The following is a 15,783-nucleotide window of genomic DNA, read 5'->3' as shown; positions in this document are numbered from 1 at the left end:
TGTGTGTGTGTGTGTGTGGGGGGGGGGTGGTCGCCTGGTCGGGTATTCAGATTCAGTCTGTCACGCTCTGTTGCGTTTCCATGTCGCCGGGCAGTTTGCGGTAATTCAGCCGTAGGCTACATCTCTGCCCGACGCGTGTCGGTGAATGTATCACTCTCTGCCTCACCATTACACGCCTCAACCATTACATGTTCTTCATTAAACAGTGCTGCATGGTCAAGAAGTGACCCATGCACAGGGCTGACTGGTGACTCAGCCAATTACTGCACAGACCATATGCTCCTTGTGAACTGCATAGACCCATATTTGAGCACGCACACACGCTCGCACTATGCATCATGCGGGAAATGCACACACACACACACACACACACACACACACACACACACACACACACACACACACACAATTTCTTAGATTATTACAGAAATAGGAGAGAAAAACGAATTATGTCAGCTGCTCTCTCTCTCTCTCTCTCTCTCTCTCTAGTCTCGAAAAAGTTGATTGACTTATTTTTTACCCAGAGGTGGTTTCCATCCAATGATGACTGGGGGGACCTCCACCCCAGGCAGGTAACGTGCTGTCGACTATGAAGGTTTAGGTCTGTAATGCCAAGGAATCAGAGGTACCTATTCACACCGCTGCCACCAATGTAGCCACCTGGGACCTATATTCCTTATGGCACGTATGTTACCAGTCGGCTAAAGAGCCATGGCCCAATGGGCGAGTAGCAACGCAGCACTGTATAGCCTACACTATGTGTAAATGTATTTGTGGTAAATAAGATAAGAGAAACCCAACAGCTGCACTGTTTGTGAAACAAGCTTCTAAATGATCTGAGGCCCTTTACTTGTACTTTTAGTGGTATAAAAGCGCTCAAACCTTTTTCTTTCCTGCCTTATCTTCTTCCCTTTCTGTATTTCTTGGAAAAAATGACACGATGGGAACTATGCACAAGAACTTCACCCACTTTTTTACTTGTAAAACTGTGATGTCACAATAAAGATAAAGATACAGATTCTGATTCTCTTATAACGTGTTTCCTTTCCACCTCTCTGGCGCTGCGTTCATATTACGTGTTATATTTAGGTCCAAGTTCAACCTCCCAATAGGGCGTATTATAGGCCTAGTTTGATTCTCAATATCGCCTCACTTAAAAGATGAAATTCCTCGTGATGATTGCACAATGTCTGGCAATGTAACACGACTCGTCCAAATGACAGAGTCCCGTTCTAACTAGTGATCCGTTTCAAAACCACACTTTGTGTCGCTGTCCTACAATTGGACCTTATAATCAAAGTCAAACTGCTCTTTGTTGATTCTAGCTGACCATTGTCCATTGGCTACTCCCTTCACACACATACAGTATGTGGGACTGTGACCCTTGCTTAATGCTTGTCGTTGCGTGTGTGTCGCGTTGCATCTAATCAGTGTTTCATGTCAGACAGTGCTCCCCCTGCAGGTGAGTGCATCTCTTTTTCTGTTCCAACCAGGTGGCATTAGCATTCACGTTGGAAGATGACCAGCGCTGCATTTTGATGACCGTACATTAATCTTGCGTCCTTTCTCTGGAAAGTGCTCTGCATTGATTTTAACAGTGGATACCATACTCATGTTACATTGTTGGCTGTGCATTACTCTATAGATTACTAGCTCCATCTATTCTCTCTCTCTCTCTCTCTCTCTCTCTCGCTCTCTCTCTCTCTCTCGCTCTCTCTCTCTCTCACATCGTGAATGAATGGCCTCTTCCTGCAGTGAAACTGAGATATACATTGTGTACTTTTATCAGTACACTGCCATAATAAAAAGTCCCACTTTTTCTTGCATGCTTCGCTTGCTATCCCGAGCCATTAAGGGTGTGGGAGCTGTACCAGATACACATTCAGGTCAACATCAATCCCTATAATTAAATGCGTTACGTCCCTTTCAAATCAATTCATAGATATATTTCCACACACACACACACACACACACACACACACAGTCTCATCTCTGTTCAATCCGTCCAAATGGACACTAGCTGCTGCAGGCCATCTCCAAATTGCCCTTCACTTCTTGGAACGCGTGCCAGGGGTATTCATCAGGCTCCCCGCCCCCTTTAGATTTGTTCCACATAATGGATTGGATGCAGAGAATGGCATCAGGGAGAAAAGCCCAGCAAAGAGAGACACACAGAGCCAGTGGAGTTACGTAACCAAGTACATTTACTCAAGTACTGTACTTGTCCTTGTGAAATACCTCAAAATTGTAACATTTTGAGGTATTTCGTTACTGGAGTATTGGTAAAGCATTTTGTAACTAACGTAGTAATTTTAGTGGAGTAAAACGTACAATATTTGCCTCTCTATAGAAGGCCATAGGCACTCTTACAATTGTGATGACTCATCATTTTGTGACGATTGCTATGGCCGTTTTTCGTGTTTTTCGTGCAAAACAAATACTTGCAGTGGAATCGGAATCATGACAAACCCCTAATTTGACTTGCATATACTGGTATAATAATGGGTTTATGGTAGGCCTACCCTAACTTTCAGCAGCTAGCTGTCCCAAAGTTTCCCAAGGGAGTTGGGTTACTTGGAACAAATTGAGAGGTGATAGTGGACACCTTTTATGGACACATTTGTAAAGAAAGCTATTGTTAAGCATTTTTCTTTGCAGATTGATCAGAAATCTTCCTTTCCCTAACATTATTTATAATCACATCTGAGCAGTGTTGTTTTTGGCAGCAAATTTTGATTTATAGTTTTTAGTCACATTATAGGTACCTGGAATGTTTTAGTGCTATTTTATGATTTATATGATTTTAGTAGACTAAATCTACAGTTGATTTAATAGACTAAAAATGTATTTATGCAGCCCTTGATGCTGTCGTAATGACTGATTTTACACCTGCTAAAAATAGCCGATCTACAAGCTGAAATGCGGGCTTGTAGATCTGCAAAAAAAGTGTAAAATTACTTATACTGGATCTCTTGTCCACTAGTCCCTTCCTAACATTTTAGTCTAGTTTTTATTTGTTGACGAAATTGTCAATATATTTATTCTTAGTTTCGTAGCTTAGTTTTCATTTAATTTCCATTTGGTTTTTGTCAGTGAAAAAAAGGTAGTCGACGAACATTTTTCATCATAGTTTCAGTCGACGAAATCAACAAAGTGCAATTGCATTCTGAGCCTTGGTTATTATATCCAATAACAACAAGTGGTACAGGTGAAAAATGACATACTCCATCCAGAGCAGCATGCGAGCTGGGTTTTACGCTTTTACGCCTTTTGCGGCAGCCCCATTTGGGACAAAACACTGTGGAGCATGATGTCTGGTCATTACGAAGGACAGATGTGTATAAAACGTATTGTTCAACGTAGTGTTGACCTAGCAAAATTAGCAGTTTAGCGTAAGACCCAGCACGGGATATTTCTCCATATAAATAATGGATCGTTTCAGTAGCAAAACCTTCAAAATGTCTTCTAAATCTAGTCAACCAAGGCCTGCAGTAGGTTATATGCACTGGGCAAATATATTTCAATAAACTGGAAATACGAGGTGACAGGAGAAACAGTATCCAACAATCAACTTTAACGACCGTCCGATGGGAGTTTTCATGTTGCACAGTAAGACTATGGTCATTAGTATTATTGCCATCACCTGGGTAGCTCAGTCGTGTAACTTTCCCGATGTTAAGCTGTGTATGTGTTCAACAACACAGCCATCCAAAATATAATTGAGAGGTGACGAAAGCTTGCCCTACATAGCAATGGTTGCTAAACTATTTGGAGTGGAGTTTATCGAAGGAAAATTCTCCTTTAAATGCTATTTTCACCCTGGTTTAAAACCAGAATAATGTCTCCTCCAGAAAAGTGAAAGGTTCCGGTGTGCTGCTCACCTCCCACCGACCTCTCTTATTATCCCTCCTTCATGTCAGCAGCAGGGGAGGGGCAGCACAGGAACGGGCAATCACTGGCTGTGCAAGAGTACAGCCTCCCTGCCCTAATTGGCCCAGGGGTCCCCACGCTGCTAGATGTAATGGGAGCTGACATTGGGCGCCAGTGGAGAAGCTTGTTTGTGTTCGCCTCTCCCAAAAGCCCCTTGCCTGGACACCCCGGCCGCCACTCCCCTCCCCCCTGTGCTTTTTCAGTCAACCGGCAGTGTGAGAGAGGGACGCAGAGAGCCAGGGGGGTGCCTGGGAGAAGCCTGAAGGACTGTGTTGATTTTGACAGCAAGTTTTGATTTTAGTTTTAGTCACATTTCAGCCACCTGTGTCAGTCTATTGTTTTAGTCGACAAAATACCATAATATTTTAGTCGACTAAATCTACAGTTGATTTAGTTGCCGATCTATTTTGTCAGTGAGAAAAGGTAGTCGATGAACATTTTTTTGTCAAAGTATTAGTCGACGAAATCAACACTCGCCTGAAGGACATGTGGAGGTGGACTATTAGTATTAGGTCAACAACCAAGAAGAGAACAATAAACAGTATGCCGTGGAGCACAAAGCGATGCGATGTGAGCTTGTAGATCTATTTTTGCATAGCCAACACTAAAATCTAAAATGACACAGATGCCAAAGGAAACAAATATATATACAGTATATCATGTAACTTTTGTCATCGCGCAAGAAATAACAGACTTCACATTGGAGTGGGCTACTACATGACACACACACACACACACACACATATCTTCTATCGCCATATTCAAACTTCTTGGGTTTCTTTTTTTTAAACATAAATGAATGCCCTACTTGGTCATACTAGTGTCACACAAAAGCATCAGAATTTAGCAGATCTACAAGCTCGAAGCATGATGCAAATTGAATTTGAATCCTGAAAAGTAATAGTTTTGGACATGCTGTACAGTGTGAGGTTCTACCCGACAGATGATAATTCACGCCTATGGCATAAGACACGATTACAGCTCTTGACAAAGCTGGTTTACCTCATACTTTAGTACTTTGGTGTCCCTTTTCACAAGGAAATGACATTTGAGAAATCCCAGTGGCCACGAGGGGAAACAGTAAACTCGGAAACAGGAACACTCATTTAATTTTCGGGATTACATCACCTCTCTCATCCTCCATAAATATCCCCATGTTATAGTGTGTGTGTGTGTGTGTGTGTGTGTGTGTGTGCGCGCCTGCTATTGTGTCATAATTATACACAATATGAACCCTCAGGCTGCCCGGACATTAATACCAGGCCTGATCTATTGCGCAAATGCAATACAGATGAAATATAATCCAGTGAAGTGAAACATAATTTAATTCGAATACAAGAACGCTCACCCCAAAACATGTTCGCCCTGGGTCAAATCGGGCACCCGGCAACCTAACCTTATTCCTAAACCTATAACCTTAGTCCTAAACGTAACCTCAGTAAAACTATATCTAACCCTAAACTAATTCCTAAACGTAAGCTCAGAACTATGTCTGAACCTAACCTTATGCCTAAACTATATACCTAACCTACTTCCTAAATATAACCTCAGTAAAACAAAATAAATGCAAAGACTGGTCATAAGTACAATGACGTTTATTTTCAATTAAAAATAACACATCATCCATCTGTATTTTCAGTGCAAACAACAAAATACTGAGAGAGACACTATTACCCAACTAAAATCCTACACAAACAAAAGAAGAAGTTTGGATGGCCAAACTCAAAAGACAGACAACACACACGCACTATTTGCCCATCGCACTCACCAGACTCCCATAAACTACCAAAACAACAGAAAAAACTAAACTAAACAAAAAAAGAAAATACACCAATTATTAAGCCCATCATACAAAAACGTAACTAAGGAATTACATCATCAAGGTGTTCTCTTCTGGGATGCTGGGGAGATAATGAGAGCCGGCAAAAGCCTCTCTTTATAGTCTTGGCCCCAATCATGAATGTAACCTTGCGTCACTAGGCTTTCCACCTCGGAGGAAAGCCTGGTCTGTGTTACTAAATCGCAGTGTGATTCAGTCGGGAGCGGATGGTAACTAGTCTCAGTGATTTGTAGTCATCAGGCAGGAAACCACAACCGGAATAAGAGCTACTAAAAAAAAATCCCTGCGATCATAATCTTTTTTTTTTAATGGTTTTTGTTGCTGTGTTGTGAATTATCTCATGCTGTCTGACTGGCAGCCTCTGGTGGACATTACCCATCCCTTGCATCCACAATGACACACGAGTCTGCCATCACACCACTCAACTCAATGACCAATCACAGTTTAGGTGTGCCCTATATAACCAGCAACTCACCCCACACTCCTCACTCAGTCTCCAGCCTTCACACAGGCAACATGCAGCACCTGCAGATCTCATAGTCTACCCACTACTCCAGCCATGAGTACTTGACCAAAGTAAGCCTTGTTCCCCTGTAGGCCTACTGTATTGACTTCAAATGTATTCTGTTGACTTTGCCTAATACAACTGTGTATGCTTTGGTGCCTAAAGTTATACCGCTCATTTGCTACTATGTTGATGAAAGCTACATAATTGCCTGCAGCCTAATCGTCATTCATTGTTGTTCACTTTATTTTTTGCATACTAGTTCCCAATGCATTCCATTTGTTCTGTTTGTAGAAACCATGGTGAACGGAGAATAAACACATTGTTGATAAGCTTCTTTGGTGTCACAATCTCTCTGACCGGGGATACTTGGGTGGTCAGCTCATAGCCCACAAACACAACCAGCAGAATATTTATTAGCTGCTTTTGCCTTTTTTATATTTTTATAGAGAAACAGACAGTAGGCTGACAGGAAATGGGGGGGGGGGGGTGGTAACCTGACTCTGCCAGATGGGGGCGGTATTGAGTAACCATGTTCCCCAAGACAGCATCCATCTGAGATCGCTCAGGGGGTTGAGCTAACACCGAACCGCTCCCGGTTCGAACCAATCAGCGTGAGCTAAGGGCGGGATATGTGCGAAACCGGACCATACGTCACATAGACACGTGACGTCAATATGATTGGTTGTGTTTGCACGCCCACACGGTGATAGACAGACGGTCCCATCCAATCATATACCAAGTATCTTGAAAAAAAGGAACAGCCCCGTCATCGAATTGGCTCCCGAGATCCCAGATCCCAATAAGCTGTGAAACCAATGTGTGTAGCAAGCTTCTTGGATCTGGCAGCGTCAGGTTAGAGAGATGAGGGAGTGACATGCAATAAAGGCCGTCGGGATCGGGAGTCGAGCCCACGGCACACTGCCAGTCTCGGGCAGCCGGCCAGGGTGCCTGGACCGCTGAGCCACGGCCCAGGCCCCTGCGATCATAATTGTAGGGCCTACCCAATAAAATTGAATTTCCCCATGGGATAAGATGCTCACTAGTCTCTGGAAAGTACACTTACGTTTATTTTGTATTTTTTTAGATCAGTGAAACTACGCCGCAAAATCAAGGATTTTATTGGATAGGCCCTAAAATTATGATCGTGGGGAATTATTTTGGGTAGTTCTTATTTTGTGTGTGTGTGTGTGTGTGTGTGTGTGTGTGTGTGTCAATGTAACTAAACTGTCCTACCAATTGACTTCCTGGGGAGAGGCCATAATCTAATGATGTCACACTATATTATGCATCACAGAGAGATAGATGCCCTTTAAATGGCCCCAGCTGGAGATCTGACCAGATCCATAATATGGGACGGAATGAACAGGCTTGGTGTGTGTGTGTGTGTGTGTGTGTGTGTGTGTGTGCATGCTTGCATGCGTGCGTGACACTCTCCCCAGGTCTCCCGTAAATTATGTCCATTCCATTGCTTCTTTCCTTTGTATTTCTCTTTTTGCTAAGTATTCTGTAAAACCCCTCTCATTGTTGTCGCTGCAGTTATATATACACTTCACTAGTCAAAAAAACTTTTATTTCCATGTGTCTTGGTTTATATTTGCATTTCTGCTTTGTTGTTTAAAACGTAGTAAACGGCTGACAAATGTAAAAAAACAGTTACAATATCCAATAATGTATTTTTTGTTTAAGTTGACAAAACTGAAAATAGGAACGCCTGGCTGAAAGTGACTAAAAGATCATGCATGTACAGTAGCAGTAAATAAGGACATTACAAATCTATAAGAAGGACCCATATATATATATATAACTTAATGGGAAATTCAGTTTCAGCCTCACCAGTTGATGGCTGCTCCATGGTCATAATGAGCACACGGCTGATAAGGGTTAAGTGTCTTGCTCAGGGACATGTGTGCTGGGCGGGTCGACGGCTGAACCGGCAACCTTTCCAGATGGTCCCTCTCCACGCAGCTACAGAGGGGGTTTTATTGGCATAAGTAAACCAAGAAGAGGTGCGCTGGGACACTGAATAAACAGCTAGTTTCATCCTCAACATTCATGCTCACGAAATCAATCCATGCACCTCATTTTGCTCCACTATCAATTCAATGACATTTTATTATAGTGCCAAATCACAACAAGTTGTCTATGCTTAGCAGAGACCTAACGATGATTATAAAATGTACATTAAATATCATATATAAAATGTGTGTGTGTGTGTGTGTGTGTGTGTGTGTGTGTGTGTGTGTGCCATACCAGGCCATTGTGTGGCACTTCTATGCATGAAATGTCTATGTTCACAGGCTTCTGTGTGCGGCCTATGAGGGCATCTGAGCTTGTGCGGCACTACAAGTCTTACACCATATGCGTTTGGGAAACCCAGCCAATAAGGGCTTCTTGCCCCCCCCCCCCCCCCCCCCCCCTTTCTCCCCAATTTAGTTGTTATGGCAATTATGTCCTCCCCATACACATTGCTGTGTTGTCACTGCTGTCGTATCCTACTGACTAACCTCCCAGTGAGGATCCCCCACCGGGAGAGGGTAGAGCCTTCGTCCTACTCATCCCACCCAGCACTCCTTGCTGCACGAGGAGTGACCGCGGTGACAAAATAATGTCACCCTCCATGCCCGGCTTCCCTCCCCCCAAACACGGCCAATTGTGTTCATAATAATGACACTCAACAAAGCCGGATGCACCATAGTGGGTTGGCAGGCACATTACCACTGCACCACCCGAGCACCTGGAGTCTTAATCCATCAACCGTGTCCCCACACACCTCATTATTATGCCAAATCCAACTATCAAGTCCACGGCACGTGCATGTAAATTGTCCCAGTTGTCTTCTGTCTCTATCCACCAAGACAGACAAACTGGGGCCATGTTCCTAAACAGAACCCAGAGGATTCTGAGCGATGCAGTAGTACTGTACAGTACAGTACGCAGCCTGGCAGGCAGCTGTGTTCCTTTTTGCTGACAAGAGTTTTAAAAGATTCATGGCCCAGAAAAACAGTTCCAGCTAGACATGGCTGTGCTCAACCCTTAGGAGTGAAAGATATCCAAACAACCAGACAAAAATACAGGCTAAAAAATTATAAAAGTTGTGCCGAAAATAGACGAAATAAGCTCTAAATGTGTTAACTTGTGAGCTTGTAGATCTGCCATTTTTGGGTGCATTACACCCATTGGTGTAAATTAGGCATTACTTTCACACAATGTTTTCATACAACGATGTACTGTAGTCCTGAAAGCCAGTGTTTTTGTCCGTTCAGGTTTTGTATACTTCTATATTCTTTCGGAATTCCATTGAGTCAACCTGAATGTCTGCTCTTTAATTGTCTTTGGGAAATAAGATAGATGAGCAGGTGCTTCTCAAACAGAAAGCTGGCTCAGTGGAACTACCTGTGCAACAGCTACCTGGGTTCCATCTCCACAATGCACAACAGTTGCATTGTGCAACAGTTGGACAATGCAACAGTTGACAGACCGTTGCCGCACAGAAATCCCAAAGCCACAGAATCTGCTTCTATGTGCATGAGGTTTGGTGCGCTGATGTTACAGAGGCTAATTAAATCCTGCTGCTCAGATCTGTCAACATTATCCACGAACTGCAAATTGTTTTATTCTCAGCAGGAGTTAATTCCTCCACCATTCTGGTCAGTGTTTACATTCCAGTGTGCGTGTGGGAGAAGCAATAACACTTGGCTGACCACATTATCAGCATGGAGCAAAATACCCAGACTGTTCATTAGATCCCCCCCATCGGGGACAATAACATTCTAGTCCACTGTTATCGTACAGTAAAGTACAGTGTCTAACAAACGTAGCAGATCCACAAGCTCGAGTATGTGACTTATTAGTACCAGTAGGGGGCGCCAGAAACAGAGGGATAATGAGGTGGGGGGGGGGGGGGGATTGCACCACTCAGTTCACACAGGTGTGATTTTTTTTATTTGAATCTTGAAAAGTATCCTGAGGTTTACACTCTGAACCTCGGGACCACAAAGCCCTCGAGGGCTTTTTGTGCCAACCTTTTTCACTGCCAATAGCTACAGCAGGGGTGCCCAAAAGCAATAGATCACAATTAAAGGCTGTGCAGGTAGACCACATGATGACTTCACAAAAATGGTTATCTGCCAATTAAGGTGATTTGATTGATTGACATAAAAAAGGGCCTGCCAGCTCAAACCCACAATGCAGTTGTGTTTTCAAGTAGGCTTTGTATTACAATGTCAGTAGCTTAACAAAGTTACAAGAAAACCCTACCAATTAAAAATAAATCCCCTGCATTTCCCTTTCCAAGTTTGTTTGTCTTATGTAACATTGCCACTATTCCAAAGCCCCCTCAGGACTCAGGTACATCAGTTAAACGATTTTCAGCAATGTTTTGTTTGTGGTGGGTAGATCTTGTTGAGCTTGTTATTTTGAAAGTAGCTCTCAAGTTAAAAAAAATTATAATAATGGAGGATGCTCCTAGAGCTCATTGTGTAGGCTACCTCTCAGTTCCACCTCAGACTAGCTGCTGCCTCCAGTGTTGTGACATTTTGCACCATGTGGACTTTGACATTCACTTGATCTGACTTGGTTTCCACTAAACCGTTTATTCACAATCCAGCTCTGCCCATTTCTTTTGCATTTGGGTCCTACTTTTGCTGATCAACATCGTGACAACAAGCCTATAAGCTAAGACCCTAACAGTGGAATATCTATATAATAAAACTATGCATATATTACACACACACACACACACACACACACACCATGTCTACATAAAATGCGATCTAAGTTAGATAAGTTGAGCCTATGCGCCTGTAAGGTCGTCTGTGCTAGGGCAAGTGCTACGGGGTACGATGGAGTCTAAAGAGGTGGGTTTTCAGACTAAAGCCACTGATCTGGATGAGCTAAGAGCCTAAGACTGACATTGAAACATCTTAAAATCGGTTTCTGCAAGGACAAGCAAGTTTAATAACCATAAACCCTGGTTCAACAATCACCACGATGCAATGTCAAACTGGTCATAGTAAGAGGCCTACAGGATATAGTCCATTTACAATAGATTTGGCTAGACTGCACTTAAGACCCATTTCCATATAAGGATTTGTTTAGTGACCATCTGTTGTTACCGTTGTGAACATTGCCTGTCAATATAAGGGTGTGTGGGACATTGATGGGGGAGACTGGGAGGCAGGTAGGCTGTCATTCTGTTGTACTGAGAAACTATGAAATAAAAGAATGAAGTTTGAATCCTGACCATGGAGTCCTGCAATTTCCTGATTTGTTTATCCTTCATCTATCGGAATCAAATAATTCTACAACACCACACAAGGAGGAACACACTGAAAAAGGAAATCAATTGTCAGCCAAAAGAGAGGTTAATCTGAAAGACGGCTAACAAAATAGGTTTTTGGCCATGAACAACGCTGTGTCACTGGAAGACAAAGACTGTATTGCCAAATGGCTGACCATGTCTCAACATCAAGTTGTTTTTCCACTCTCTCCGACAGCTTGTTTTGCTCACTTTCCTGCAGAGACGTTTCCTCTAGTGTCCGTGTCAATAAAGTCAACCCTCTACAGTGTCAACCAACCTCCCACACAGTAAGGCCTATATACTCTAGTCTATATGCTTGCAGGCTAGATATAAAAAATATATATAATGTGATGACAATCAACCCCGCTCCAATGCACATGTGGAGCCAGTTGCACCACCTCACACTAAAGTTCAAACTTAGCATAGCTTGTCATTTAAGCTGTAACTACGCTTAAGTTTGAACTTAGTGTGAGACTAGCACTAGCTCCTGACACTTACTGTACTGTTACTGTACACTCAGCATTATGCTACCCAGATAAACATCGTCTCCGTCACACACACACACACACACACACACACACACACACACACACACACACACACACACACACACAACACACAGCAGAGGATGTACTTCCTGTGCCAGCTGAGCTGAGGAAGTTGAACTTACCACAGAGACTGTGTGGGTGGAGTTCACACACACACACACACACACACACACACTTGAGCTTGTATCTGCTTTCAAATGATTTTTATACATGAACTGAAATGGGATTGTATACTGCATAATGAGTAGGCTACTTTTACTTTATACGCAAGTACATTTTGAACACCAGACTTTTACTTGAAGCATTAGTAGGCCTACAGTATTTCTACATACTTAACCCATTTACTGTAGCACTGATATTGTTGATTCTAAAAATGCCTTCTAAATCCTCTAAAAGATTTCTGAAAAACTGCAAATATTCATTAAAAAAAAAACACAAAAAGGGGTTCCCGTCCTGAATGGGTAAAACAATGTCAGTACTTGAATCAATACTACTGAATGTACTATATCATGAGTTTTCAACTGGTGGTCCAGTATTGACGACAAGTTGAGAAACGATGCAGTAAATTACCTGGTGACATTATGATGACGCGTCAATGTTATGGGAAATTGGACGTCAATCAAGAAAAAAGTGAGTTAGAAGCTCAAGGGGAAACTACCGGATTGCCTGGTTGAGTCACCTCACCATTATAAGGAAAGGTAATTTTTTCCCCCCCACGCCACGCCCATATCCCCCCCACGCCACGCCCATATCCCCCCTCCCAACACAACAGTGGTCCCCAGGTTGATTCTCAGTCAGGGTGGTGGTCCCTGGTTCATAATCAGTTGAAAACCTGAAAGCCACAGTGCACACGTACACATATACCACACTCTCACTCACAGACACCATTTCACTAGTAAGAGACCACACCTACCTTGACAATTTCTTGAAACGAAATGAGATGAATGCGGAATTGGGATGAGGAACCCAAGGTTAGGACTCAGGGTTGGGGTGAAGTCTCGGGAGCTGACGGCCATCGTTGGTCTACTCCTAGCAGAAACAGCCAATCTACAAGCGTAGCACTCACGACCCATGATTGGTCTGTTGTGAAGCAGATCAAACAAGTCGGTCACAAGTGTATTTATACTGGTGGTAATTGAAACAAGAATTGGCTGTGGTGAGTGGAGGCAGGTGTAGTGGATACAGTGATTGTGAATGAGGAAGGGCTAATGAGAATGGGGAGTGGCGGCAGAGTAGAGGGTGCACTGTGCAGGTCTCCAGACTCCACTCCTCAACCTAAATTGAACAAAACTACATTTAAAAATCACAAAACAGTCACAATGTGTTTGGCGTTTCACCATCTTTCCTTTATTGGAATGTTTGCCTTGTATATGGATGTGATTCTTCTTCATTGTTTTCACATTAATCATAGTTTTTTTCCCACATAGAGTATGTTCAGTCCTTGAATATGTTTTTCTTTTTATATATACTTTTTAACTTCCCGGTATTTTTTTCTTTTTTTTTTACATGCTCAGGCAGGGTCACTCCTCAGACAACTTGCACTAAACAAAACAAGTGATTGACAAAATTGGTGCACACAAACAAATTAAAAATGTTTTTCTTTATATGATTTCTTTTTTTATAAACAAAGTCATTAAGTCAAGGCAAATAAAACACATTTGTCACATTTTCCAAAAAGTAACCAGGCATGGCATTACATCATCAAACACATCCTACTGCAATTCAGTTAAAAACATACCCAAGAAACAAAGGACTACGGACTACTTTTAGTAGAACCGTCAAGTAACTTCTGTAAATAATTCTAGTTTGTGTGTGAAACACTAGTCATTTGCCATTTTGATATTCAGGCATCTTAAAAGAAAGAATAATTTGCAATTAACTACCATTGTCTGGTCTGATATTATTTTTTATTCTACAATCCACAGCAATTGCTCAGATGGTGCAGCCAGGATAAGAGATGTCACGTAACATCTTGGCTGTATTTCAAGCCCTTGCATTTCCTGAGCCTGTAAAGCGAGACCAGCTTTGGTTTTGAACACTGTCTACACGCATCTGCACAAGACATCATCATCAACAGCAGAAAGGTCCTTGCATGCTACTGAACAGTACAGTACTCCACAGGGCGACATCATCACATAACATGATGTTATATTTCACTGTTTACTTAACGAAAGTATAAAGTTAGCATTTTTTGTTTACGTTTGCAAGCGAGAGGAATGAACAACAATCCACTGTTCAATTTAACCCCTGCCACTTGTTTCTCATGTTTATTGAAAAAAAGTAGGCAAAGAACATGGAATATCAAAATAACCCAAGTACAATGGAGTATTTACACTGTTGGTACGATATATGCCAACATGGTTTCAGTTCTTGACACCCTCACTGAGCCTGCAGGAGAGGGATTTTCTACTGACATTTTCTTTCTAAAACAAAAGCCAAGAAGTCATACATTATTGGTGTCACTTGAGAGAGAGTGATTTCTAAAATCAGTTGTACCAGAAAGAAGAGATTTTGCGAGTCCCAGCTAACAATAGGTCAGGGAGAGAGATGGGAGTGTGTGTGTGAAGTTTGTTAGTTTTGTTTGACTCAAGTTAATGTGGTATTATCCCTGTTCCCAAACGTTTTAGCTCGAGACCCAAACCTCTTAAACGTGTATTTTCTAATTTTGGTAATTTCTTGTAGGTAACAAAAAATAGAGGGATGTTTACTCGCGACCCGTGAATGGATTGGTGACCCATGTTTTGGGAAACAGACTGTGGGATGAAAGCAGTGCAGTGTGTCAGAGAGAGAGAGAGGGGGGGGGGGGGGGGGGCTGCTGGAATCTGTAGGCCTACCTACAAGACTACTTTTGTTGTCCACCAGCCTGAGTCATTCTTGTAAATTGTAAGACGTGTACCTTTTGTAACGTAGAAAAGAAAATGAATAAATGAATCCCTGTTCGGCTATATAATGCTGCTTTCTCCAGGGTTTATACCTGTCCTGTAACGGTTCTTCACCAGTTCACCACCATGTCAACACAGGACCAGAAACATATTGTTTCGATTCTTAACATTCGCACGGAGCAACGTGTGCCGTGAGTGCAGGCCACAACGATAATATTGTCTCTGCTGATGTTTTAAAAACACATATTTATGACAATTTGGTCACTTGGCTCAATAATAGAGAGAGAGGGAGAGAGAGATTGTACCAGAAATAAGGAGAGGTATATCTATCTGGCACACTGCGACTGACTCGCTCACTTACAGAGTGGGTTGGCAGAACAACAGTGCCAAGGACAATGTGATCCAGAGACATATCTGATGAGAACATTTCACTGTCAAGTTAAACAGACTGCCTTAGAAGATGTGTCTTCGATATGGCTGGGATTTAAGTTCTAGTCTTGTCTGTTTCAAGTAACTAAATATACACAAACTAAAACAAAAATATGACAGATATTAGCACGCATCGAGATGTAACTACACAGTATGTCACACGTTCACAATTAGACTGCAGAATAAATAAGGGGTCGTTGTTAATTCAATCTAATTTGGTTTTAAAGTAAACTTTAGGTTCAAATCCAAGTCTGAAGGAAGGATCCATATTATGTGCATTTGGACTGTAAACGACAGTAAAACTTTACCAAAAATATACAGTATAGCTGGAGATTAAGACTTGATGT

At 42.2% G+C, this 15,783-nt stretch overlaps 1 protein-coding gene across 1 annotated transcript in view; it reads right to left on the bottom strand.

Annotated features, from left to right (window-relative positions):
- Positions 1-13,153, bottom strand: part of LOC310853418 (troponin I, slow skeletal muscle-like) — a 32,213-nt gene extending 19,060 nt beyond the window's left edge. Inside the window, exon 1 of the mRNA XM_083757750.1 lies at positions 13,039-13,153. The gene's annotated coding sequence lies outside the window, so the exon portion shown is untranslated. The remainder of the gene's footprint in view (positions 1-13,038) is intronic.
- Between the last annotated feature and the right edge of the window lie 2,630 nt (positions 13,154-15,783).

This window comes from Protomyctophum parallelum (assembly GCF_964188405.1).
Source record: "Protomyctophum parallelum genome assembly, chromosome: 22".
NCBI lineage: Eukaryota > Metazoa > Chordata > Actinopteri > Myctophiformes > Myctophidae > Protomyctophum > Protomyctophum parallelum.
The sequence above is the reverse complement of the archived record's forward strand: the minus strand, read 5'-3'. Positions and strand labels throughout refer to the sequence as shown.